A 25,587-nucleotide genomic window follows, 5' to 3' on the forward strand; every position below is an offset into this window, starting at 1 on the left:
TTGTGAAGCGACTCCCCTGCAGGTGGGGAGTTGGGGGCTTGAACTGGGATTCTTACGCTGGTCCTTGTGCTTTGGGCCACGTGCGCTTAACCTGCTGTGCCACCACCCAACTCCCTATTCTTTTCTTTCTACAGCAAATCAAAAGGATAAAAGCTCAGCCAGTGAATGGAAAAATCACACATGTTCAAGGCCATAGTACTACCAAAATTAAAATAGGTTTTAAAAACTGATAAAAACTAATAACTATGGTTCGTCATACTCATTAGGAAGGCTAGTATCAAGAAAATGGAAAATAAGTGATGGGAAAGATGGGAAGGCATTGGTGCATTTTCAGTGAGACTACAAAATGATGTAGCTGCAATGTGAGACAATATGGTGGTTCCTCAAAAAATCATGATTAGAATTACCATACAAGCCAACAATTCTACTTCTGAGTACATATCCATAAAGATTAGAAGCAGTGTCTTGAAAGGTATTTGTATACCCATGGTCATAACAGTACTGATGACTGGGTCCAGGTAGTAACACACTGGGTCGAGTATACATGTTACCATGCTCAAGGACCTGGGTTAAAGCCTCCTGGCCCCTCCTGCAGAGAGGAAGCTTCACAAGCTGTCTTTTTTCTTTTCCTCTCTATTTCCCTTTCCCCTCAATTTTTTTTTCCTTCTGGGGTATTTCTGGGCTTGGTACCTGCACCTTGAATCCACCGCTCCTGGAGGCCATTTTCCCCCCCTTTTGTTGCCCTTGTTGTTGTAGCCTCGTTGTGGTTATTATTATTGCCATTGTTGACGCTGTTCGTTGTTGGATAGGACAGAGAGAAATAGAGAGAGGAGGGGAAGACAGAGAGGGAGAGAGAAAGATAGACACCTGCAGACCAGCTTCACCGCCTATGAAGTGACTCCCCTACAGGTGGGGAGCCGGGGACTCGAACTGGGATCCTCACGCCGGTCCTTGCGCTTTGCGCCACATGCGCTTAACCCACTGCGCCACCGCCTGGCCCCCCTCAATTTTTTTTAACCACGCAGGCCCCTCTCAATTTGATAGCTCCTAAAATTGGAGAGCAAGTCATTGCCTTATTTCCCTCATGCAGACCTATCCTTCACATTTTAAGAAGGAAAACAGACATTCCTCACTTCATGATGTTTTTGTTTATTTTTAGAACTGAGGACTTGTGTATGTAAGATTGAATTCACAGTTCTCATGTGAATTTTTCATTCTTTTTATTTTGGATGGGAGGAAAGAGACAGACAGCCCACAGCATCATGGAGCTTCCCTAATACCAAAGTGCTACCATGTGGAGCTGGGCAAACCCCATGTTCTTAAACATGTAAGCTACATGCTTTACCAGATGCACTACCTCCCAGTACCTAGCACATTTTCTTGCTCTTAAAGGTATCAGTCTTAGATGAAAATAGATAATTTAAAATGAGTGATGTTTTCTATCTTTCATGTAAGACAAAGGGTTAAGTAGAATAAGCCATGAGACTTGTCATTAGCATCCAAAGATGCTGGGAGATCCTTGGCATTCCCTCTGCCCTCACTTGACAAGACGTTTCAGAGCTCCTTTAGGGCAGAAGCATGACACAAAAGAGTATGCAAATATATTAGTAATTTTCAACTCACTTCCTTTTCAACAAAAATTAAAAAGGTTGACCTAAAGAATGTGGGCAAGTTTTGGGCAGTGGCACACTGGGTTAAGTGCACAGAGCACGAAGCACGAAAATTCCAGTTCAAGCCCCCGCTCCTCACCTGTTGTGGGGTTGCCGCACAAGCGGTAAAGCAAGTCTTATCAATTTCTCTCTGTCTTATTCAATAAAAGGGAGAAAAATGACCACCAGGAGGAATGAATTCGTCGTTCAGGCATCGAGCCCCAGCCATTCCTGGAAGTAAGTAAATAAATAAATAAAGAACAAGAAGAATCTGTGGACACAAATTCCCCAGAGAACATTATTATAGGATCTCTATCTTCTAGCTTAAAATGTTATTTATTTCTGTGGTCTTGAATGGGAAGTGTTCATTGGAAATATGGCTGAGATTCCAAAGGCTGTTGATGGAAGCAGTAAACCAGGACTACAAGGGACTGAATTGTGTACCACCTGGATTCATATGTTGAAGCCCTCACCCTCAACACGACTGTATTTGAAAATAAGGACTTTATAATGTAATTAAGTTAAAATGGAGTAATAAGGGCAAAGCCCTGATCTGACAGAATCTGTTACCTTATCACAGGCAGAAGAGAGGGGGATTTTTCTCTGCACACACAAGTACATAGGAGAGCTTATGTAAGCACTCACCAAAACTCAACTACTTTGAAAACCTAATCTCAGACATCCAGATTCTACAATTGTAAGAATATACAAAGACTGTTAGTGGCTATCATGTAGGGCAAGTTATGATTGGTGTGAGCCACAGAAAGCTTTCTTAGATGTTCATAGTGTTCTGACTTGAACACATAGGTATTTTAAACTTGGGCAAAGTCACCATGCTATATGTTTATGATATGTGAAAAAAATCTGTGCAGAAGTATGTAGCCATAGATGGCATAATCAAAAGTACTCTCCCTGAGGGCAGGAACTCTGTTTTTTCTCACCTCTGTATCTCCAGTTCTTAGACTAGAAGGCAATACATTGAATACATTTTATACAATAAATGAGTCTGTGATTCAATAAATGAGTCAATTAATCAAAATGTCTTTCTAAGGGGCCTGGCAGTAGCACATCTGATTAAGTATATACCAGATTTAAGCCCTGGCTCCCCATATGCAGGGGGAAACTTCACTAGAGTTGAAGCAAGTACTGCCGGTGTCTGTCTCTCTCCCTCTCTATCTTCCCCACCCCTCTCAATAATTTATCTCTGTCTTATCAAACAAAGGGGGAAAAAAGGAAAAAATGGCCATCAGGAGCAGTGAAAACCCTGGTGGCAAAAAAAAAAAAAAAATAGCAACAAAGTATCTCTTTATCAGAAAAGCTTCCAGTGGGGTTGTTTTAGTGCCTTCAAACATAAGTAATATACTACCTGTAGAGTCCCCATTTATATTCAGCCAGCTACAGGAGGGAATCTAAGCCTATGTAAGAATTCTAAAAAGTGTTAATTAAAATAACTTTTTTTTTTTTACTACCAGGGTTATCACTGGGACTCAATGCCTACATGACTCCATTTCTGGGGGACATCCTTTTTCTTTTCTTTTTACTTCCTCTTCTTTGATGGAGGGTAAGATACTGAGAGACACAGAGAGGTGCAGTACTGCTCCAATGCCCTTGGAGCATCCCTTCTACAGGTGGGAACCCACGGTTTGAACCCAGGTCCTCCCATACATTTGTGCTTCATAAATTGAGCCATCATGTGGTCCCTTGAAATAATTCTTTATTTTTAATCTATTTATTTTCCCTTTTGTTGCCATTGTTGTTTTTTATTGTTGTTGTTATTGATGTCGTCGTTGTTGATAGGACAGAGAGAAATGGAGAGAGGAGGGGAAGACAGAAAGGGGGAGAGAAAGATAGACACCTGCAGACCTGCCTCACTGCCTGTGAAGCGACTCCCCTACACGTGCGGAGCCAGGGGCTCGAACTGGGATCCTTATGCAGGTCCTTGTGCTTTGCGCCACGTGCGCTTAACCCGCTGAGCTACCTCCTGACTCCCCCTTGAAATAATTCTTAAGATATACACTACTCTCTGACACCCCTGTGATGTGTGCATTCAAAAAATATCTTTTTCATTGTCACACAAGGTTGACTCACAGATAGTATTAACATTTCCAAAGATGACTTACTTTGCAACTACTGTCACTGCAACCAGAACAAAAATGATGTATGTTAGGGCACCAGCCCACAAGCCAAAGACCTCATCATTATCTGGCATTCAAGGGCTGGGTGAACTTTCTGAGTCCCACTGTACTCATTTTGAAACCCAAAGATTCAGCATTCCTGTACCAATCTAAAATTCTCTAATTCTAAAATTACAGAGAATGTTTAGCAATGTTGCTATAATAAAGTAGAAACCAGGCTAGAAAGCTAAGAGTAAACAGGATTAAGAATGCAAAATGAGGGGATCCGGCGGTGGCGCAGTGGGTTAAGTGCATGTGACCGACTGGCATAGCAAAGTGCAGGGACCGGCATAAAGATCTCGGTTCGAGCGCCCGGCCCCCCACCTGCAGGGGAGTCGCTTCACAGGCAATGAAGCAGGTCTGCAGGTGTCTATCTTTCTTCCCCCTCTCTGTCTTCCCCTCCTCCCTCCATTTCTCTCTGTCCTATCCAACAACGAACAACATCAACAATCGCAATAATAATAACCACAACGAGGCTACAAAAAGGGGGGGAAAATGGCCTCCAGGAGCGGTGGATTCATGGTACAGGCACTGAGCCCAGCAATAACCCTGGAGAGAAAAAAAAGAATGCAAAATGAGTTAATTTTCTCCAATTAGTCACAATAATTATAAAAGTTTATTTCACTTTAGTTCAAGTTATTTTTCTATTAGTAAATACAGAGCATCTTTGAAATGAACCACATAAATAATATATATGACTATATATGTATACATACATACTTAGGACATCAAATACATTGCTAAGATTTTACACAAGGGTTCTATTCAAATTGAATATCAATTTGAGAATAACTCTTCTGCAGTCTGTAAATGAGATTCGGGTTGTGAGCTCCAAATAGAAACACCTAGCAAATGAAAAAGCTTGAGAAAAGGAGAAGAGAGGAGAGAAGAAGGGAGAAGAGAGGGAGGGAGGGGAGGGGGGACAAAAGAAAAGAAAATTTTCACACAATCTGTGATGTTCTAAAGCTTCTCAAAGCTCTCTGTAATGGGGTATGAGATAGGGAAGTGGAATGTGTCCCTCAGGTCATTAAGAGGAGTTTAGTTACAGTATGTGTTCATAACTGCCATATACTTAAAAGTTAACATGAATAAAGGAGCAAGTAAAAGCACTCATGGACAGTACAAGGGGGAAAAAAGAAGAAAAAGAAAAGAAAAAAGCTATCCCACAATACAATTCATTGAATTAATTACTGACTGCTACTGTGAGGTCTGCAGAGGTCAAGATTCAATGAGCTTATAATGTGTCCCTGATTTTTGGTTTTAGGTTTCTACTAAATTAATGCTAGGTCTTTAAAAAGCTACACTTTCACATTCTTGAATGGCATATTATATGGGCAAAGAGCTAATCTTGCCCCCCCCCCCCACTTCCTAGCTATGCACCTTGGTAAAGTTACTCAAAGCTCAAGTCTCGCCTCTTAATTATATATATATTCCTATTGAAGTACTAGTGTTTTGTTATCAAGGTTTCATGTGTACAGATTTTTAATCTGAATTTTACATGAAGTTGTTATGTTAATTAAATAAAATGATACATATAATGTACACACACATAGTGTCCAACACATCTGAAGCGCTTAGGGAAAATTGCTATCATTTTCCTGAAAGTAGAAAGTATATGATCATACATATCCATTTCAGTGATTCTAGAAGATCTAGTTCTCTGATAAGCTATTATTACAATATTGTAATAAATGAGCATGGTTAGTATAAAACGGTCCCAATAGGTCAGTAGGTGTTTAGATTGTGGTTACTGTGTTCCTTCCTAGGACAGACTGAGGGGGAGCTCCTAGTGCAAATCCATGCCTCCTGCCCCATTAAACTCTCCTCCATCTCTTCTTGCCAGAGCCTTGGGCTAAAAAAGGCCTGAGACCTTCAGATGTGCTCCTCTGAGCTTTAACCTTGCAGGCCTGGGAAGGAAAAAGAAGGCTTTCCTCTAAGGACTGACAGCTCCTCGCGGGATGTAGCTTCCGGCTGATGCAGTTGGTGCGAAAAAGGCTGGAGAAAGGCGGGGTGGGAAAGCCGCCACCACTCGCCGCCCTCCCTCAGCGCCCGCAGCTGCGCATGGGGCGCCCCCTCGGCGGGCCAGGGATGGAAGCTGCGGGCGCCCGCAGGGGGCTAGCCAGGAGGGGAGACAAGCGGGAGGAAAGGGGAGCGGCCTGCTCCCCAGCTTCCCTAGACCCAGAGATCCCAACAGCGGCTCTTGCAGCCTGGAGTACACCGCTCAGAGTGAAGCCACGATTCCCTGGCTCACTGGACCGTGGTACCAAGTTCCCCTCTGCGCACCGGCTGTCGCGGGCGGGGACGCGCTGAGCCTGCAAACCGCGGGAGACCGGCGCGCCGAGGGGTGGAGGGCTGCGCAACACGCAGATGGCGCTCGCCGCTACCGGGATGCTCCAGTGCGGGCGACCACTCCCGGCTGTGCACAGCAGCCTCGGGAGAAGCTGCCGCCAGGGCCCACCGTGGGTAGCCAGCGCAAGGAGGGTTTCTTCCCAAGTCAGCCCCAGGCTCTAGCGTGCCGGTCTCGACCAGTCCCAGCATCAGGCCCCGGCGGCTGAGCGGGGCGCAGGGGCCGCACCTGTAGGGCCAACAAAGCCCCCTCCTCCTGGCCACGGAAAGTCTCCACCCTGCAGCCTGCGGTTTCCCCCACCTCCTTCTACTATGGTACCCCGAGTCCCCTACGGGGCGGCGAGAGCAGAGGTCGCTCTGGCCGCTTAACTCGGGAGACCAGCGCAGGTGTGAGCACATCCGAACAAAGCCCACGCCCAGATGTGTCCGGCGAGACCGGAAGGCGCACACGCCCGAGCGCGCCTCCCCGCACCTGCGCCCCCGACCCCACCGGCGCTGTGGCCGCACACCCCGCACGCTCGGCATCGGCGCCCCCGGAGCCGCAGTGCCCGGCCGCCAGCCCCTCCGAACCCGAGTGCCCAGAGGGAGACCTCCAGCAAGGGCTGCCCGGAAAGCGTGGGGCGCGGACACCCACGCAGAAGTTGGTTCCAACAGGGAGGAGGCAAGGAGGGTGGATGACCATCCGCGCCAGTCCCTGCTGCATTTCAAGGGTCACCCCGCTCAGCGCCCCGGGTTGTGTCGGGGGCCTACGGGGGTTGAAGGAGTTGGCGACCAGGGTAGCCCAGCCTCAGGCAGAGCTGGCGCGGCGCTGCCAGGGGAGAGCGCGCTCTGCACAACGCGGGGCCGGCGTCCGGCGACAGCGCGGCAGCCCCCCGCGCCCTCCTCTCCCCAGTCGCCGGCCCCCAGCCTGACTGCGAGTCACCGCCAGAGGCACAAGGAGTTACTCACGTCCTCGCGCCGCGCCCACCGCTCAGCCCCGGCGTGGGGGCTCGGGACCTCGAAGCGCAGATGTGGCGGGTTCAGGAAGGAGCTGGAGTCTCCACCGGCCCGGCCTGGCGGCCCCTGCACTACCCCCTACACCCGCGCGTCTCGGGCTCAGACTGCAGCGCGCGTCCGCCAGCGACCCAGGCGAAGCTCTGCTTGCCCAGCGCCGACGCGCCCCCGCTGCTCCCGCCCTCACCGCTCCCCCCGCCCGGCGTCTTGCTTTTCCTCCTCCCGGCTCCCTGCGCGTACTCCCCTGGCCATCCCGCACTCCTCGCCGGCGTCGCCCGCCCATACTCCTCGTGGCAGCCCCTCCCACTCTTGTTAAGGCAATGGTGGCAAATAGGCTCAGGTCGCCAGCGCCTTCGGTGGGGGGGATGGGCAGGCCTCTCACCTGAGCAGCCGCCTGTCAACCTCTGAGCCGGCTAGTGGCGGGGAGTTGCGGGGAGAGGGTCTGGGATTTGGCTGCAAAAGATGTTCCTGAGAATGGGTGGTTTTTAAATGCCACTCTCATGGATTTAGGTTTCCGTGGGAGTCTGTGGTCCTCTGTCTCTTGCGCTCTCTCTCTTTTTTTTTATTTTTTATTTAAGAAAGGATAAATTAACAAAACCATAGGGTAGGAGGGGTACAACTCCACACAATTCCCACCACCCAATCTCCATATCCCACCCCCTCCCCTGATAGCTTTCCTATTCTCTATCCCTCTGGGAGCATGGACCCAGGGTCATTGTGGGTTGTAGAAGGTGGAAGGTCTGGCTTCTGTAATTGCTTCCCCGCTGAACATGGGCGTTGACTGGTCAGTCCATACTCCCAGTCTGCCTCTCTTTTTCCCTAGTAGGGTGGGTCTCTGGGGAAGCAGAGCTCCAGGACATATTGGTGGGGTCTTCAGTCCAGGGAAGCCTGGCCGGCATCCTGATGGCATCTGGAACCTGGTGGCTGAAAAGAGAGTTAACATACAAAGTCAAACAAATTGTTGAGCAATCATGGACCTAAAGGTTGGAATAGTGGAGAGGAAGTGTTAGGGGGATACTCACTGCAAACTCTAGAGTACTTCTGCTTTCAGGTATGTATTTTGCACTAGTTTATGGATACGTGTGAACATATGCTCTCTCTCACAGAAACTGGTGTATATCTAGGTTTTGGGACTTGGCTAGAAAGTGAACCACCTGAGATGGAATTAGAGTATACTATGAAAGGAAAGGTCTCACCCGAGTAATGAAGCTGAAGGGTTGTCATTCCACATGTGAAGTCTCTGGACACAGTCTGAAGTGAAGCATGTTGAGGTGACCATCGTTGCGTTGATTAGGTTGTGATCGGCAGATGCAATGTTATTTGATATGGATTGGGAGAGGCATATGGGAAAGTGGGCCCTATTTAAGGGTTCCAGGACTAGGGGAAGTAGGGGCTCTATAGTGAAGATGTGAGGTTCCTGCTGTCTTAGGGTTCCAAAAGACAATCGATAGTTAATGTTATCATCACATTATTTGGTAATTGGGTTAACTTTGAAAAGTCCTTTTGTTAGGGTTTGCTGTACAGTACCCAGTATCTTGTATATAGCTGTACTATTGGTTGCTTCTGATCTACTTGGTCTAGGCAGTCTGGAAAACTCTCAGAAGGCTAGACATGGACCTTCCATATGATCCAGTAATTCCTCTCCTGGGGTTATACCCCAAGGACTCCATAACACCCAACCAAAAAGAGGTGTGTACTCCTATGTTCATAGCAGCACAATTCATAATAGCTAAAACCTGGAAGCAACCCAGGTGTCCAACAACAGATGAGTGGTTAAGAAAGCTGTGGTATATATACATAATGGGATACTATGCAGCTATCAAGAACAATGAACCCACCTTCTCTGACCCATCTTGGACAGAGCTAGAAGGAATTATGTTAAGTGAGCTAAGTCAGAAAGATAAAGATGAGTATGGGATGATCTCACTCAACAACAGAAGTTGAGTAAGAAGATCTGAAAGGGAAACTAAAAGCAGGACCTGACCAAATTGTAAGTAGGGCACCAAAGTAAAAGCCCTGTGGTGAGGGGTAGACATGCAGCTTCTTGGGCCAGTGGGGGGTGGGAGTGGGTGGGAGGGATGGGTCACAGTCTTATGGTGGTGGGAATGGTGTTTATGTACACTCCTAGTAAAATGTAGTCATATAAATCACTAGTTAATTAATATGAGAGGGGGAAAATTAATTGTATGTCTTGAAGTTTTTTAAAACACAGACTGAATCTTTTTAATATATAGGCTGTGAATTTTATATGCGGACTCTCTCAAAAGCGCTCTCTCTTTTTAAAAAGCATTTAATTTCTTGGTCATTCACCAGTTAAGAGGATCAAGGCTGGTTGTGGGCTTGTTTGAGGTTGTTTGTTTGATTGATTTATTTTTGTTGTTGTTGTTTCAACCACTTTTTAAAAAGCGAAACAGCCCCCTCAGGTAGGGAACCGGCAGTGGAACAGAGATACTATCTGTCCCCTGTACAAATTAGATCTTTCAGTCCCAGAGAACAGTATTGGTACAAATGTGCGTGTGTTCAGATTTGGGAGCATTATTATGGAGAACTGTTTGTAATAGGAAAATTAGAATGTTTCAAAATCTGTAGTGTTGTTAGCAAACACACTGAAGGTTGATAGTTCAATTCAGAACCACCTCCATTACAACCTAAATAGAGGTCAAGGTCTTTAGCCTGGAACTTTAGGTCCTCGGAGTTGTATGCTCCGGCCTGCAGACCAAATTACTGGTCTGCAGATCTTCCAGGCCTTCTTTCCACCTGCCGGGTATCACAAGAAACTTGAACATTTACAGCAGGCTTTTCACCTCTCACTGTGATCTGATGAAGCCTGTTTTCTGCCCTTCTCCAGTTTATTTCAAGAAAACATTTGTGGAAACCCTTGTCATCCCCAGCCTCTGAGCCTTCTAATAGGGTTGAAGTTCAGGGGTTTTTTTGTTTGTTTGTTTGTTTGTTTAAACAGACATCCTTCAAGGCTCTGACAAACCTGTTATAACTTTGGTTTGGGATTGAAGATAGCAAAATGGTTATGTAAAAGACATTAATGCATAAAGCACTGAGATCCCTTGTACCACCATAAACTGGAGCTGAGCAGTGCTTTGGTTTAAAAAAAAAATCAGTTTGAACTTGAGTCCACGACATCGTGCATATCTGTGAGCAATCTTCTATCTTTCTGTACCACCAAATGTGTGTCAGCTATGCAGAACCTCCTGTTCTTGAAACCAGATTTGTGAAACAGTCTCTCAGTCTCTGACTACTGAGTCTCTTTGCACAGGTCACAGCCTTAATTCCATCACTTTCCATCTTATTTTGGCACCTGGGTGCCTCCCACCTCTCAATTAATTGTGCAGCTTCACATCTGAATTTCTTTAAAATCAGCAAAAGAACTTGATTTCATTATTTTAAAATCTGGATTGGTTTTCTGTTTTCCATAAAATAAATTGTAGATCTCATAGCATCCTCCTTTACAATCTTCCCCTCCAGCCAAACTCTCCATCTTCTAATGAAAAGAATTTTCATATCCCTGAGATGGACATGTGAGGTTCCTACTATCTAGAACAATCCATCTTTTTTTTTTTCCATCTGGTAAATTCTTGTTCATTCCTCAAAACTTTGCTCAGTTGCTACCTTTTCTATGAAATCTTTCCTGAGTCCATGTATGTTTTATTGTGTTCATTTCTTTTCATGGTTGCATTTTAACCATCCACTTGGGTATCTGACTAAATAAAAATTCACCTATTTGAAAATAATCTGTCTTATTCAATCTTTGTGTAACCTCCTTTTCAACTAACATAGATGACAATAAAATTTCAAGAGGAGGGGCTATGTGGTGGCACACCTGATTGAGCGCACATGTCACCATGTGCAAGGACCCTGGTTCAAGCCCCTGGTACCCACCTACATCTGTTCATGAAGCAGAGCTGCAGATGTTCTTTTTCTCTCTCCCATTTTATCTCCTCCTTCCCTTTCAATTTTTCTTTGTCTTTATCTAATAAATAAAAAATATTTTAAAAATTCAATAACCATTAATAACCCTCATGTCTCATTCCTATCTGTAGAGAACTTCAAGGATCTCAGTTCCTTCTTAATCCTAGTAATTGCTGAAAACATTGCAGCTTCCTATGTAACTTTTTTTCTTTTCTTTCTTCTTTTTGTTTGTTTGTTTATAAAAAGGAAATACTGACAAAACCATAGCATAAGAGGGGTACAACTCCACACAGCTCCCACCACCAGAACTCCCTATCCTATCCCCTCCCTTGATAACTTTCCTATTCTTTTTTTTTCTTTATTGGGGAATTAATGAATTAATGTTTTCCATTTGACAGTGAATACAATAGTTTGTAAATGCATAATATTTCCCAGTTTTCCATATAGCAATACAACCCCCACTAGGTCCTCTGTCTTCCTTTTTGGACCTGTATTCTCCCCACCCCAGAGTCTTTTACTTTGGTGCAATAAGCAAATTCCAGTTCAGGTTCTACTTGTGTTTGCTTTTCTGATCTTGTTTTTCAACTTCTGCCTGAAAGTGAGTGTCAGCGTTTTTGCGGGGTGACGTCCAGCAGGAAGGCAAAACCAACCGGCTCTCTTTCGCTCGTTCAAGGGACGACGTGAAGCAGAGACACCGGGGAGAAATGATGTGTTCTCAAATCTTCGTTTATTGGCAGGTGGACATGAGTTTAAATAGAAAACCAAACAAAGGACATTATTCAAATATGTCAGAAATTATAGGTTTCTTAAAGGTCAGCTTGCCCCTATGGTAGGGGGCTGGTTGTGACAGAAATTTGATGAGATACATAAAGGTCAAGATAACTAGTCTCCTGATGTAGGCATTTAATTACCCAAAGGCGTTTGAGGGGAGAATAGGGGTTGAACCAGTAAGGTGAGATAGAGAAAGAAGAACAAGGCTTTAAAGACATCAGAAGGGCTCCAAGAAATAAGGTTTTGGAGGCTTTTCACTTGTCTGGTGTTCAGAGTGTGTGACAGGATGTGCTCTTCCTTTGTGATCAAAAGGTGAAGTGGAATGTGTGAACTTTGAGTGAGTGTAACCATTTGGCTGACAGTAAGGGAGAGAGGAAATAGGCTCTTTGTAGGCTCTTTGTGGATTTCGGGAGTCTTGCAAAGGCAAGCTGAGTCTGATAGACTTTTCTCTCTTGGCTCATCTCTATAGAGAGAGGTTAACAAGAGAGGTGTTTTTTCAGACCTCCATCTGTGAAGATGGGGGGAGCTTCCCTAAGCTCTACCAAACTTCCACAAAGTCCCAAAAGTGAGGTCATCCCATATTCATCCTTCTGTTTCTGACTTATTTCACTTATCATGATTGTTTTCAAGATTGGATGAAAACAGTGAAGTCACCATTAGTAATAGCTGAGTATTGTGTATATATACCACAACTTGCTCAGCCACTCATCTGTTGTAGGACACCTGGGTTACTTCCAGGTTTTGGCTATTACAAATTGTGCTGCTAAGAACATATGTATACACAGATCTTTTTGGATGGGTGTGTTGGGTTCTATAAGATAATATTCTCAGGAGAGGAATTGCAGGATCACAGGGTAGGTCCATTTCTAGCCTTCTGAGAGTTCTCCAGACTGTTCTCCACAGAGTTTGGACCAATTTACGTTCCCACCAGCAGTGCAAGAAGGTTCCTTTGACCCCACAACCTCTCCAGCATTTGCTGCTGTTACCTTTTCTGATGTATGACATTCTCACAGGAGTGAAGTGGTATCTCATTGTTGTCTTTATTTGGATTTCTCTGACAATCAAAGACTTGGAGCATTTTTTCATGTGTTTCTCGGCCTTCTGGATCTCTTCTGTGGTGAACATTCTGTCCATGTCCTCTTCTCATTTTTGGATGGGGTTATTTGTTTTCTTGTGGTTGAGTTTGGCAAGCTTTTTATATATTTTGGTTATTAGACTCCTGTCTGATGTATGGCATGTAAAGATCTTCTCCCATTCTGTGAGGGGTCTCTTGGTTTGGGTAGTGGTTTCTTTTGCTTTGCAGAAGCTTTTTAATTTGATGTAGTCACATAGCTTTATGCTTGCCGTAGTCTTCTTTGTAATTGGATTCATTTCATTAAAGATGTCTTTAAAAATGTATGTGGAAAAGAGTTCTGCCAATATTTTCCTGTAAGTATCTGATAGTTTGTGGTCTAACATCCAAGTCCCTGATCCACTTGGAATTTACTTTTGTGTTTGTATTACTATAGTGGTTCAGTTTCATCCTTCTGCATGTTTCAACCCATTTTTTCCAACACCATTTGTTGAAGAGACTCTGCTTTCCCCATTTAATAGTCTGGGCACCTTTGTCAAAGATTAGATGTCCATAAGTGTGGGGGTTTACTTCTGGGCTCTCACTTCTATTCCACTGCTCAGTGTGTCTATTCATGTTCCAATATCATGCAGTTTTTATGACAATGGCCCCATAATACAATTTGAGATCTAGGAGTGTTATGCCTCCGGTTCTGTTTTTTCTTCTCAAGATTGTTTTGGCAATTCTAGGTCTTTTCTGGTTCCAGAGAAGCATTTGTAGCATTTGTTCTATTCTCCTTAAAAATGTGGTTGCACTCTTGATGGGGATAGCATTAAATTTGTATATGGCTCTGGGTTGTATATTTATTTTGATGATGTTAATTCTTCCAGCCCATGAATATGGAATATCTTTCCACTTCTTTGTGTCTTTTTCAATTTCCTTGAGTAGTGACTCATAATTTTCAGTATACAAGTCTTTCACTTCTTTGGTTAGGTTTATTCCTAGATATTTTATTGTTTTGTTGCTATAGTAAAAGGAATTGATTTCTGAACTTCAACTTCTTCTAACTTAGTGTTTGCATAGAGGAATGCCACTGACTTTTGAATGTTAACTTTGTAGCCTGACACTTTACTTTATTGCCTGATGATTTCCAAAAGCTTCTTGCTGGATTCCTTAGGTTTTTTTATGTATACTATCATGGCATCTGCAAATAGGGAGAGTTTGACTTCTTCTCTTCCAATCTGTATACCTTTAATTTCTTGCTCCTGCCTGATTTCTATGGCAAGAACTTCCTACACTGTGTTATATAATAATGATGATAGGGCTCTGGACAAGTGAGGTCCTGGGACACATTGGTGAGGTCTTTGCTTACAGGTCAAAATAGAATCATAGCATCTGCAACTTGGTGGATGAAAGGCAGAAAGATATAAAGCAAGAAAAAAATATTTAATAAATGGGAGCCAAAAGGCAGATGAGAATAGGGATCCTAGGGTGGAAAGAAGCTAAGAAATCTATTTTAGGTATTTCCAAGGGGCCTATGGCTTTAATAATTTTTGCTTGAACTTGATAGTTAACATACAAATGGATTAAAAATATTGTCTGGGAAGATGGTGTCAGAGTTGAGAATAAGGCTAGAAAGTTTGATTAGGGCAGAGTTTCTCTCAAACTTGAAGAAAAAATATATAAATATAATTAACTGTTTACTACATTGATCTGACCCATCCCCATATATATTCATATTTAGCACAGAAGCCTGTGTAACATCTGAGTCTCTGTCAATATGAGCTTTACATCCATGGTCACAGCTAGGAACATTCTAGGCTGCACACACAGGGTATGATGGCCCATCCTTCATTCAGAGAGTGAGGCAGTCCCTACCATTGCAACTCTACAATGAGGGCAGGGTACTGGAAAGGCCCACAGGAGAGCTTGTGATGATGTTACTGATAGAAGTGACCAGTGATTGTGGAAAGGGAGCTCTATTAGAGGTCTAGGCTCATATAATCTATGTAGGAATCCAAGGATTCCCTGGCTAGAGCTCTGGATGATGGGATGGCCTGATATTAACCAAGAAGGCCATCATTAAGTGAGCCATTCTCTTGGCCTTATTCAGATTTTGTTGTCCTTTTTTTGTCTGATGAGGTTGTCTCTTTTGCATCCTTTTGGATGAAACTTGAGCACATTATGTTGAGTGAAATATGGTGCCTTCTTTAGGCCTTTCTACTTGATTATTGAGCTTATTAGGTCTAAGTCTAACCACAGTGAACTATTAAGCACTTTTAAGAAAATAGTTATTCATGAAGAAGAAGGAGGAGAGAAAGAGAATATGAGAACTAGATATCATTGTCATTCTGGTACATGTGCTGCCAAGAATTGAACTCAGGACCTCACTCTTCAAAGCTCAATGCTTTATCCACTGTACCACCTCCCAGACCAATATTAAGCACTTTTACTTTGAGCCCCTAACTTATGGATACATGTATATATTTACCCAATATCCCAGGCCCAAACCTATATCAAGGGTTTGTAATTTTGTTGGAGAGTACATCATATGAGATGGAACTAGGTCGTACCATGTGTTAAAAAAGGGTCTTGAGGGCCAGGCATTAGCACACCACGTTAAGTGCACATAGTATCAAGCACAAGGACCAGCTCAAGGATCTCGGTTTGAGGCCCTGGCTCCCCATGTTCAGGGAGGTTACTTCACAAGTATTGAAGCAGGTCTGCAGGTGTCTATCTTTCTTTCCCCCTCTCTGTCTTCCCCTCCTCTCTTCGATCTTTTTCTGTCCTATCCAACAACAGCACACCAAAAATAATAACAGCAACACCAACACCATCAACAACAAAAATAATAACACCAACAACAACAATGGGGAAAAATATGACCACCAGGAGCAGTGGATTCATAGTGCAGGTACCAAACCCCAGTGTTAACCATGAAGGTAAATAAATAAATAAATAAAGTCTCACCAGATTATTGGAACTGGAAGGTTGATATCTCAGGCTTGTGGGAGGGTGAACCAGCCCCGTGACATCTCAGGCTTGGCATCTGTGAATACAATCTGAAGGGAAAAGGCAGTGACAACATAAAGTGGCAGGGTGGCCCTAGTTGCATTGATTTCGTTGAAGTCAGCAGAAGCAGTACACCAGGGTAAGGGATCAAGAGGAGCGCTATCAAGAAATACAAGCAGAGTCCCAGAGCTTCCAGGACTGGAAGAAATACAGATTTTAAAGACAATGAGGAAGGTTCCTTGCAGTATTAGAGTTTAAGAAGGGAATAGATTATTATTATAACTGAGGAGCGAGGGGGTAGCGCAGTGGGTTAAGCACTTGTGGCGCAAAGCGCAAGGACCGGTATAAGGATCCTGGTTCGAGACCCCGGCCACCTGCAGGGGAGTCACTTCATAAGTGGTGAAGCAGGTCTGCAGGTGTCTTTTTCTTCCCCCTCTCCATTTCTCTCTGTCTTATCCAACAATGACGACATCAATAACAACAACAATAAAAAACAAGGGCAACAAAAGATTATTATTATAACCAAGTTACTTGGGAGCTTGGTTTTCTTTGAAAATTCCATAGTTGGGATTTAATGTACTAATCCTGATCTCACCATGAATTCTGTCATTTAATGCTATCTTTTGTGAAGTTTTTTAATCTTTGCAAGTATTAATACTTAATATAATAATAATAATAATATTTGCTTTTATGTTTGTTGTTTTTTCCATTAGGGTTATCACTGGATCTTAATGCCTGCACTAAGTCTAGGTCATTCTGGTGGAATTTTTTTTTCCCTTTTCTTTCTGATACCAGTAGGGGGCAGGGGAAGAGAGAGAGGCAAAAAGAAGGAAACATACTGTCACAGTACTCTGTGATTCATGAAGCATTCTCCCACACATGGAGACTATGGACTTGAACCCAGGTTTTCTCACATGGTGACTAACGTATGTACTATGCTGGGTATGCCACTACCCAACCCCATAAGTTTATTCTGAAAATAAATTTAAAGGGAACCATGTGGTGGCACACCTCTGGTTGAGCACACATCTCATCTGCAGAGGGAAAGCCTTTTGAGTGGTAAAGCAGTGCTGCAGGTATCTTACTGTCTCTCTTCCTCTCTATTTTCCCTTTCCCTCACAATTTCTATCTCTATTCATATATATTTTTAAAAAAAACAATTTAAAGCACTGTACCATGTCTAGGACATAATAGGTGCTCAGAAAAATTCTAGTTTGAAATGGAGTCAGCAGGTGTATGTCAAGCAAATAAATGCTTGAAGAAAAAGAAAACAGAAGAGCAAAAAACAAAATCTGGGAGAACTAGAACCATATTGACAGCATCAAATAGTACTATATACACTTTCAGCAACATGTAATTAACAGTTTATTACTTCTATTGCATCTCAGCCCTATCTTGTTGGGGATTACTCTGCAGAGAGCTCAAATGATAGAACAAAACTGTGGCTACAGTAGGAACTGAAATGAAGTAAGCATGAGGGGGAAAGATGAATGGTCTCAACAAAGGATTAGAAGGATGCCTATGGGCATTTGATTTGCTTGGTGCTGCATGGCCTGGCTATGTATTGCCAGTGATATGCACAACATACCTCCTCACACTAACTACTCTCTCCCTTCCTTTTCTCTTAAGTTCTCTAAGTCTTACTGTCTCCTCTCTCCCAATCCTTGCTCACACCCAGATGAGGCTAAAAATAACAGGTTTGTTGCCCTCTGTCATTTGGTAGAAGAATTTTCATATGCCCATTGTAAACATCTTACATAGATTAAGTTGCTTAATCTAATCTCATGGCAACCCTGTACAATGTGTACTACTGTAGTATCAACTTCATTTTAGAAATTGAGATGAGAGAGGCTAAGTAACTTGCAGAGGTTACACCACTTGTAATAGAGCTAGGATTCAAGCCTGGGCGTTCTACCTCTAGAGTCCACAGTTCTAACCACTGTGCTAAGGGTAATTTCAATGACAGTGCACTGTGAATTCAATTATTTGGTGAATGCAACAAAATGTCAATGTATTAAAGCAACTCCACTGGATAATCACAGAGCAACTTCATCCATGAGTACCTTAAGTGAATATGGTTTCAACCTTTCTCCTTTCTTTTCTATTTTTTAAAAATTTTATTAGTGATTTAATATTGATTTACAAAATATCATGTCAAATGAGTTATAATTCCATACTGTTCCCACCACCAGAGTTGTGAATGTCCAATCCTTCCATTGCATGTCACAGCAGTTCTCCTAAAATTGCAGACATGGCTTAACATTTCTACAACTCTCTGTCTATTTTTGTATATAATAGTCCATTTTTTAAAATTTTATTTATAAAATGGAAATACTGACAAGACTATAGGATAAGAGGGGTACATTTCCACACAATGCCCAACCCCAGAGGTCCATATCCAATCCCCTCCCTTGATAGCTTCCCTATTCTTTATCCCTCTGGGAGTATGGATCTAGGGTCATTGTAATGTGCAGAAGGTGGAAGGTCTGGCTTCTGTAATTGCTTGCTGCTGAACATGGGCTTTTTTTTTTTTAAGGTCCTGTCTTCTTTTCCATTCGGGCTACACATAACCCTAACGCTACATCCAAATATCCCTTTCTTTTTCCTCTTTTCTCTCTGGGTCCTGATGGAATTGGAGGCCAAAGTTCTCTTATCTTCTTCCTCCTATCACTTCTCCCCCACTGGGAGTATGGATCAAATTTTTTTTTAATTTTCTTTATTGGTGGGATTAATAGTGTACATTCAACAGTAAAATACAGTAGTCTGTACATGTGTAACATTTCTCAGTTTTCCAAATAACACTGTAACCCCCCGCTTAGGTCCTCCTCTGCCATCATGTTCCTGGACCTGAACCCTCCCCCCTCACCACCCCCCAGGTTCTTTTACTTTAGTGTAATACACCACAGTCCAAGTTCTACTTTGCATTTTCTTATTTTTCAGCTTCTCTTTTTATTAATAGTGATTTAATACTGACAGTCAAGATTTTGGGATAAGAGGGGCACAATTCATACAACTCCCACCACCATACCCCATCCCCTCCACTGGGAACTTCCCTATTCTTTATCCCTCTGGGAGTATGGATCAAAGATCTCTATGGGATGCAGGTCAGAGGTCTGGCTTCTGTAATTGCTTCTCCACTGGTGATGGACATTGGCAGATCAATCCATACCGCCAGCCTGTTTCTATCATTCCCCAGTGGGCCAGAGTTCTGGAGAGGTGAGGTTGCAGGACACATTGGTAAGGTCGTCTGCCCAGAGTAGTCACAATGGAATCATGACAAAATGTGCAACTTGGTGGCTGTAAGGAAGCAAGATATAAATTGAGACAAAATGTTTAGTGAACAGGAACCAAAAAGTAGGAACAGAGAAAACGAGATTAGGGATTTTAGGGTGGAAGGAAGCTAGGAAGTCCATTTTAGGCATGTTTCCTGACACCCACAACTATGGTAGTTTTTGCTTGAGTCTGATAGTTAACACAAAGCTGGATAAAATATATTATCTGATCATTTGGTGTCAGAGAAAAGGGCTAAACAGTTGGGTTAGGGCAGAAAGTAGCTCCCATTCTTGAAATTCTATGAATAAAACTATTTACTTCCATCCACTCAACTCAGGGCATACATATTTAGCACAAGAGCCTGTGTAGTCTCTAACTATTGGCCTGAGCTCGAAGCTCATGGTCACAGCTGGGAACACTGCAGGCTTCACTCATTCCTCAAGTGGCCAGGCAGGATACCCCAGCCTCCCTTCAGCGACTGGAACAGCCCCTCAACCTTTCTCCTTTCCTCTTAGTTTGCTGTTCTGTGTCTCAGAATCCTCCCTCCCTTTTTCTCCTCTGCCACTTTTTTTTCATTTTTATTTTACTTATTATTGGATTGAGACAGAGGAAAATTGAAAGGAGTGGGGGAGATAGCAAAAGAAAGAGACACCTGCAGCCCTGCTTCACCACTCGTGAAGCTTTTCCCCTTGGTGTAGGGACCAGGGGCTTGAGTTCAGGTCTTTGGGTACTGTACTATGTGCACTTAACCAGCTACACCACCACCTGGCTCTTCCTCTTCCACTTTTTCTTTCCCTCACCTTATTTCCCACTCTACTTATTCATATTTCCGATCTGGGCTGGTTTACCCCTCCTTAGGCAACCTGGTGGCCCCCTGCTCCCAGGAGGTCACCATATTGTTGCCAGACTTGGTGCGGACATCCAATTGGCATAGCACACTGCAGCCCAGAATTCCTATGTTCAAGCCATCCTCCAGCCTCAGTCTCCCAAGTAGCTGGGACTACAGGCGGCGCCACCACGCCTGGCACTTACTCATATTTCAGACCTCCTAGGGAAAGCAGTGCAATTGTCTCTGCCCTAAGCCCTTTAAGTCACCAAAACTAAACATGGGTCCAATTACATTAGATACTAAGCTGTATGTCCATAATCAAGTTATTTCCTGTCTGTTCTACACTTTGTAATGAAAAATACAGAAGTATGAACGAGTTAACATTCCTTTTTTAGCTATGTCAGTTCATAGTTCTGGTGGTGGTCAAGATCATTTCTTTGAATCCTAAAGTAAACTAAGATGAAAATGTCTAGGTAAGAAAGAGTAGAACACTGAAAATAAGTTTTATAGTGGTTTAGCAAAGCTCTTTGCTACAAGAAGCAAATATAGCATTGTTCTACAATAATAGTCTATGACAGGACAATGTAGACTTTCTGACAGGAATGTGATCAATTTTCTAATTTTTGACAGCTCTTCTATTTGAAATAGTGTTATAATCCAATGTTGTCAAGGGTCACAGTTGTTATGGTGGATAGCATCTACGATGCCTTGCAAAGACTCCCCTCGTGCTCATATTTAGGTTGTTGTGTAATCCTCTCGAGGAAGGACTCAGTGATTCACTTCTAGTGAACATAATATAACAAAAGTCGTGGTATAGCACTTGTGATACTAGGTCGCACAAAAGACTGGCTTCTTTTGTCTTGCCTCTTTTACTCCTTTGCTTGCTTGCTCAAAATGAAACAAGCTACTATGTTGTGTGCTGTTCTGTGTTAGGCCTAATTGGTGAATTATTGAAAGAGACTTCTACTCAAAGACCTGTGACAACTGAGGTCCTCATTCTAACAGCTCATAAAGAACACAATGCTCTTAACTATCTGAGTGAGTTTGGCAGCTGACTTTGTCTTAGTTGAGCCTTGAGACAACTCCAGATTAGGTTGACACCATGATTTCCACCTTGTGAGAGGCTATAGGTGCCCAGTTTTCTAACCCACAGAAACTAGGAGATAACATATGTTCCTAGTATTGAGCTGTTTAAATAATCGCTGTTCTATTGGTTTTTTTGTTTGTTTGTTTTTAATTTTTTTTTTTTGCCTCCAGGGTTATTTCTGGGGCTTGATGCCTGCACTAGGAGTTCTCTGATCCTGGAGGCTATTTTTTTTTTCCTTTTTGTTGCCCTTGTTGTTTATCATTGTTGTTATTGCTGTTATTGTTGTTGAATAGGATGGAGAGAAATCGAGAGAGGAGGAGAGAAAGACTTCTGCATCCCTGCTTCACTGCTTGTGAAGCAACCCCCCTGCAGATGGGGAGCCGGGGGTTAGAACTGGGACCTTTATGCTGGTCCTTGCACTTTGCACCATATGTGCTTAACACTTACCTGAACACCCCCCCCCGTTCTATTGTTTAAGTACATATTAGAACTCTAAATTGTCATCTGACAAGACAAACCACATCTATTTTCTTTTCTTTTCTTTTTTTTTTTTTTTTTTTTTTTTGAGCAGAACGATGGTCTAAGAATAAGGTGAACTAGTATGTTAACATAAGGAGAATGCAGGGCCCTTGTGAGGCAGGGGAGGCTGACAGGGAGAACGGAGCCCTGGAGAGCCAAGGTGTCCCTGCTCTACCCCGGGTGGGGGAGGCTGATGGGGCGACTGTTCCTCCAGGCACCCCCTTTATCCACCGGCGAGCCTCACCACGCTCAACCCTCAGCCTCACAATTCCCTACAACATTCCACTGTAATCTTTATCTAAACAGTACATTCTAATCTCTCTCTATGGCGCCAATCTTAATCTCAGCAAAGCAGGTATACAGAAGCAAAATGAGCGGGTAAAGTTGAGGGCGAAATTTCAAATTCTGTCACATAAACAATATTTTGCATCATCACTCTTGCAGGCTTAAAACGAGTTATAGCTGGCCAGAAGGCCCGGGCATTCCGGGGGAGAGGTCAGCTTGCTTCTCAACTTCTACTGTCTTTTACTTGAAGAAAACAAGTCTCTAAGGAGGAGGAACTCTCAAAATGGGGAGCTCCTGCTCTCACTCCCCAGTGTTCAATTGTGTAAAGCTCAGCCTGACTCTTTACTTCTTCAATACAAGTAAATACTCAGGAAAAGGCCCATATTTGCACACTCACAAAAGTTAATACAGTGCTGCCACTCGCTTCTCGTTGAGCCTCAGACTCGGGCTCCTGTGAGGCCGCTGGATCTCGGTGCTGACCGTCCCCACGCAACTCGGGGGCTGAGGGTGGCGCCTCTCCGGTCCCGCGGCCACCACATGCCTGCATCCTACCAGTCGGGAACGGCCTCAGATGCAGGCCAGCGCCAGTGGCCACTTACTTCTCCTTCCAAACTCGCCCACCCGCAGTCTGCACAGCCCCGCGCTGACCCTGGAAGACACTGGATACCATGTCCTGACGGTGTAGCGCACCGACTGCCGACAAACCACATCTATTTTCTAAATAAGAAGGGCACAAATAGATCAGATGTTAATTATCACATATGATGCAGCTGTGTTGCTGAGTGTAGACACAATGATGAGACACCAATATGACTTGCCCAGTGTTAACATCAGCTGTTTCTAGTTCCATTTCCCAGAGTCACATTGGGCTCTACAACTGAGCCTAGAGTTGAAGCTTAATAGTGGATTATCCACTATGGATAATAACAGGGTGTGTGGCTGTTACAGATGATAAATAAATAATAATAAGATGCGTGGCTTCATACTTCGCCTGACCAGTGAACAGTGGGAGGTGTTTTACAGATGCAAAACACTAATTGTTCTCTCATGCTTCTCCTCACCATCTGTCACACAACTACAAAACTGTGCGTGCTTTTCTGGTGCCACTTTGGCACAAGTCAAACAGAAACCAGAAAAAATTTGCAACCCATTTCTTTTTGGGTGCTTAGCAACACAGTATCCCTACACCTATCTAAAGATTGCTCAAGCAATTGGAGAAGAATGCAATCTTAGTGGTTACCATATGTGAAAATTTTTCTCTGGAAGCTTGTGAGTCAGTAGGATCCTCTGCTTAGCTCAAAACACCCTCATACTTGAGTACCAAGTTGGAAATAGGAAGAACATTTTCAATGATAATAAGCATGTTCCCCGTAGCCAACTCCTCCATCTGTTCCTACAGTTTCTTTCTACAAGAATGTCCATAGGTTCTACTGGATGAATTTCAGGCTAGCCACTGTTAAATCATTCATCACAGGGGATGTCACTGGGAACAGCAATTTTCTTTTAAGCTTCTGTTGAAATTTTACCTTATTTAATAATTTTCTGACTTATTTTATTCATGTATTTACTCAGTTATTGGATAGAGACTGAGAAAAACCAAAAGGGAAGAGAGAGATTGTGAGAAAGACAACTACAGCACTGCTTCACTACTTGTAAGACTTCCCCCCGTACACAGGGGCTAGGGGCTTGAACCTGGGTCTTTGTGCATTGTAACTTGTGCACTCAATCAGGTGCACCACCTCTTGGCCCCTTGTATACGAATTTAAATACTAGATATTCATAGTATACAAGCAAGTTTGTGACTACACTTTCCTAAAAATTTTGTTTTAAAACACCCTGATCTGAACACCATAATCCCAGGCCACACATCCTTCCTTCTAGATTACATCTGGGAACCCAGGGAAGCAGAATGGCAATTGTAATGGCAAAAACCACCTCCTAAATCTCCTGACAAGGACTGTACTGCTGGGGTACAAAACTGCAGACCTACTAGGTGGTTGATTCTGAGATATGGGCAGAACTTGGTCACATTTATTGGAGTGGTCAACTAAATATAATTGAGGCATCTGACTTGTGGTTACATTAGAAGGGGAATCTAGGGTGTGGTAGGGTGAGAGGAATGGCTTGTGACTGCTCTCACTATGCTAGCATATTCTGGTACAGAAATTCAACTGTCCACAAAGCTTAAATTGTTCTTGTTTTTTATTGTCCCAAGAGTTGTTGCTAGAGCACAGTGCCTGAAAGGTGAGTTCACTGCTTCTAACAGTCATTTTCCCTTCCTTTTTATTTGATAGTTCGGAGAGAAATGGGAAGGAGCATGGGATATGGGAGATAGAGAAGGAGAAAGAGACCTGCAGGTGAGGTCATCCTAGTCATTGTGTGTGATAATATGTATTCTTAACCAGGCATGCTACTGCCCTGCCCCCTCAACTTTTTTTTCTTAAAAGATGACACAAGAACAGAAAGGGAAACGCAAAGCAGAATCTGACTGAGTTTGGAGTATTGCACTAAAGTGAAAATCCCTGGGTGGAGGGTGAGGGTAGATGTTCAGCTTCACTGTAGGTGAGAAGAGGGAGGGACACAGACCTTTGGGGGTGGAAATGGTGTTAATATACACTCCTGTTAACTTATAGTCTGACAAATTAAATAAATTTTAAAAAAGATGACACAAAAGAGTATTCCTAGGGCCAGGTGGTGGCACACCTGGTTGAGTGCACATATTACAATGTGCAAGGATGTGGGTTCGAGCCTCTGGTCCCCACCTGCAGGGGGAAAGCTTCACAAGCGGTGAAGAAGGGCTGCAGGTTTCTGTCTGTCTCTCTCCCTCTCTATCTCCTCTTCCCCTCTCAATTTCTGGCTGTCTCTATCCAAAAAATAAAGATAATTTAAAAAAATTAAAAAAGAGTATTCCTGCTATGAAAGCCTAAAATAAAGGAATTTGAGCTGAAGAGTCCTCAGAGGATAATGTAATCCAATTACTCAATTATTTGATTTTCCATAAGTGAACACGGAAGTTGAATAGAATCAGCAGAGGTCCTTTGCTAAATTTAAAAAAAAAAAAAAAGCAAAACTAGTAGTAAAAATCATCAAAGTTTAGTGAAAAACATAACAGTGTTGTCTAATCACTAAATAGAAGCTGTGCTCAGGTATCAACTTCTTGCAGATTGAGTTAGTGTAAATGAAATGGAGAGATGCTTATTCGGCAGAGGAGATACCATAATTTCAAACATAGTTTTCCCAGGGCAAGGCTTACCCATCTCCCTCTGAATATGCTGAACCCTAAGACTTCCCCAAATGTGGGAAACTTGATTGCAGAATTTGTGATAGTAGGGAATTTGTTTGTGCTTTCCTCTGAATGAAAAAATGTAAAGGAGAAATGTCTAAATGATTCCCGTACACACTTGTTAACCCCTTGCACCTAATTCTCAGGTGACCAAACAGTAGCTGCTTTTGAGGGTTAGTAGGTTCATTAATCACATGGGAGTAGCTTGTAGAAAAGATTTGCTTTGTGTTTCTGAGAGGGCATATTTTTTTGGTGTTGGGTAAAATAATAACAGGATGTGGAAAGGGATGCAAAAAGAAAAACAACAAAAACTATAAAAGTGTTCTTTTATCAGAACTTCTAAGAAAACCAATGCAAGTTTACTTAAGAATATTAAAATAGGGAGTTGGGT

General features: G+C 43.2%; 1 protein-coding gene and 1 non-coding gene across 22 annotated transcripts in view; one reads left to right on the top strand and one right to left on the bottom strand.

Annotated features, from left to right (window-relative positions):
* NRCAM (neuronal cell adhesion molecule) overlaps positions 1 to 7,255 on the bottom strand; it is a 376,126-nt gene extending 368,871 nt beyond the window's left edge. For all 21 annotated transcript variants that reach the window (XM_060196425.1, XM_007528302.3, XM_007528300.3 and 18 more), the window contains exon 1: positions 7,118 to 7,255. The gene's annotated coding sequence lies outside the window, so the exon portion shown is untranslated. The remainder of the gene's footprint in view (positions 1 to 7,117) is intronic.
* Positions 7,256 to 25,104: 17,849 nt separating this feature from the next.
* LOC132539980 (U1 spliceosomal RNA) lies at positions 25,105 to 25,266 on the top strand. Its single transcript, XR_009551279.1, has one exon. It is a non-coding gene; the product is annotated as a U1 spliceosomal RNA (small nuclear RNA).
* Positions 25,267 to 25,587: the final 321 nt, after the last annotated feature.

The sequence above is a fragment of the Erinaceus europaeus genome, chromosome 8 (genome assembly GCF_950295315.1).
Source record: "Erinaceus europaeus chromosome 8, mEriEur2.1, whole genome shotgun sequence".
In the NCBI taxonomy this organism is placed as follows: domain Eukaryota; kingdom Metazoa; phylum Chordata; class Mammalia; order Eulipotyphla; family Erinaceidae; genus Erinaceus; species Erinaceus europaeus.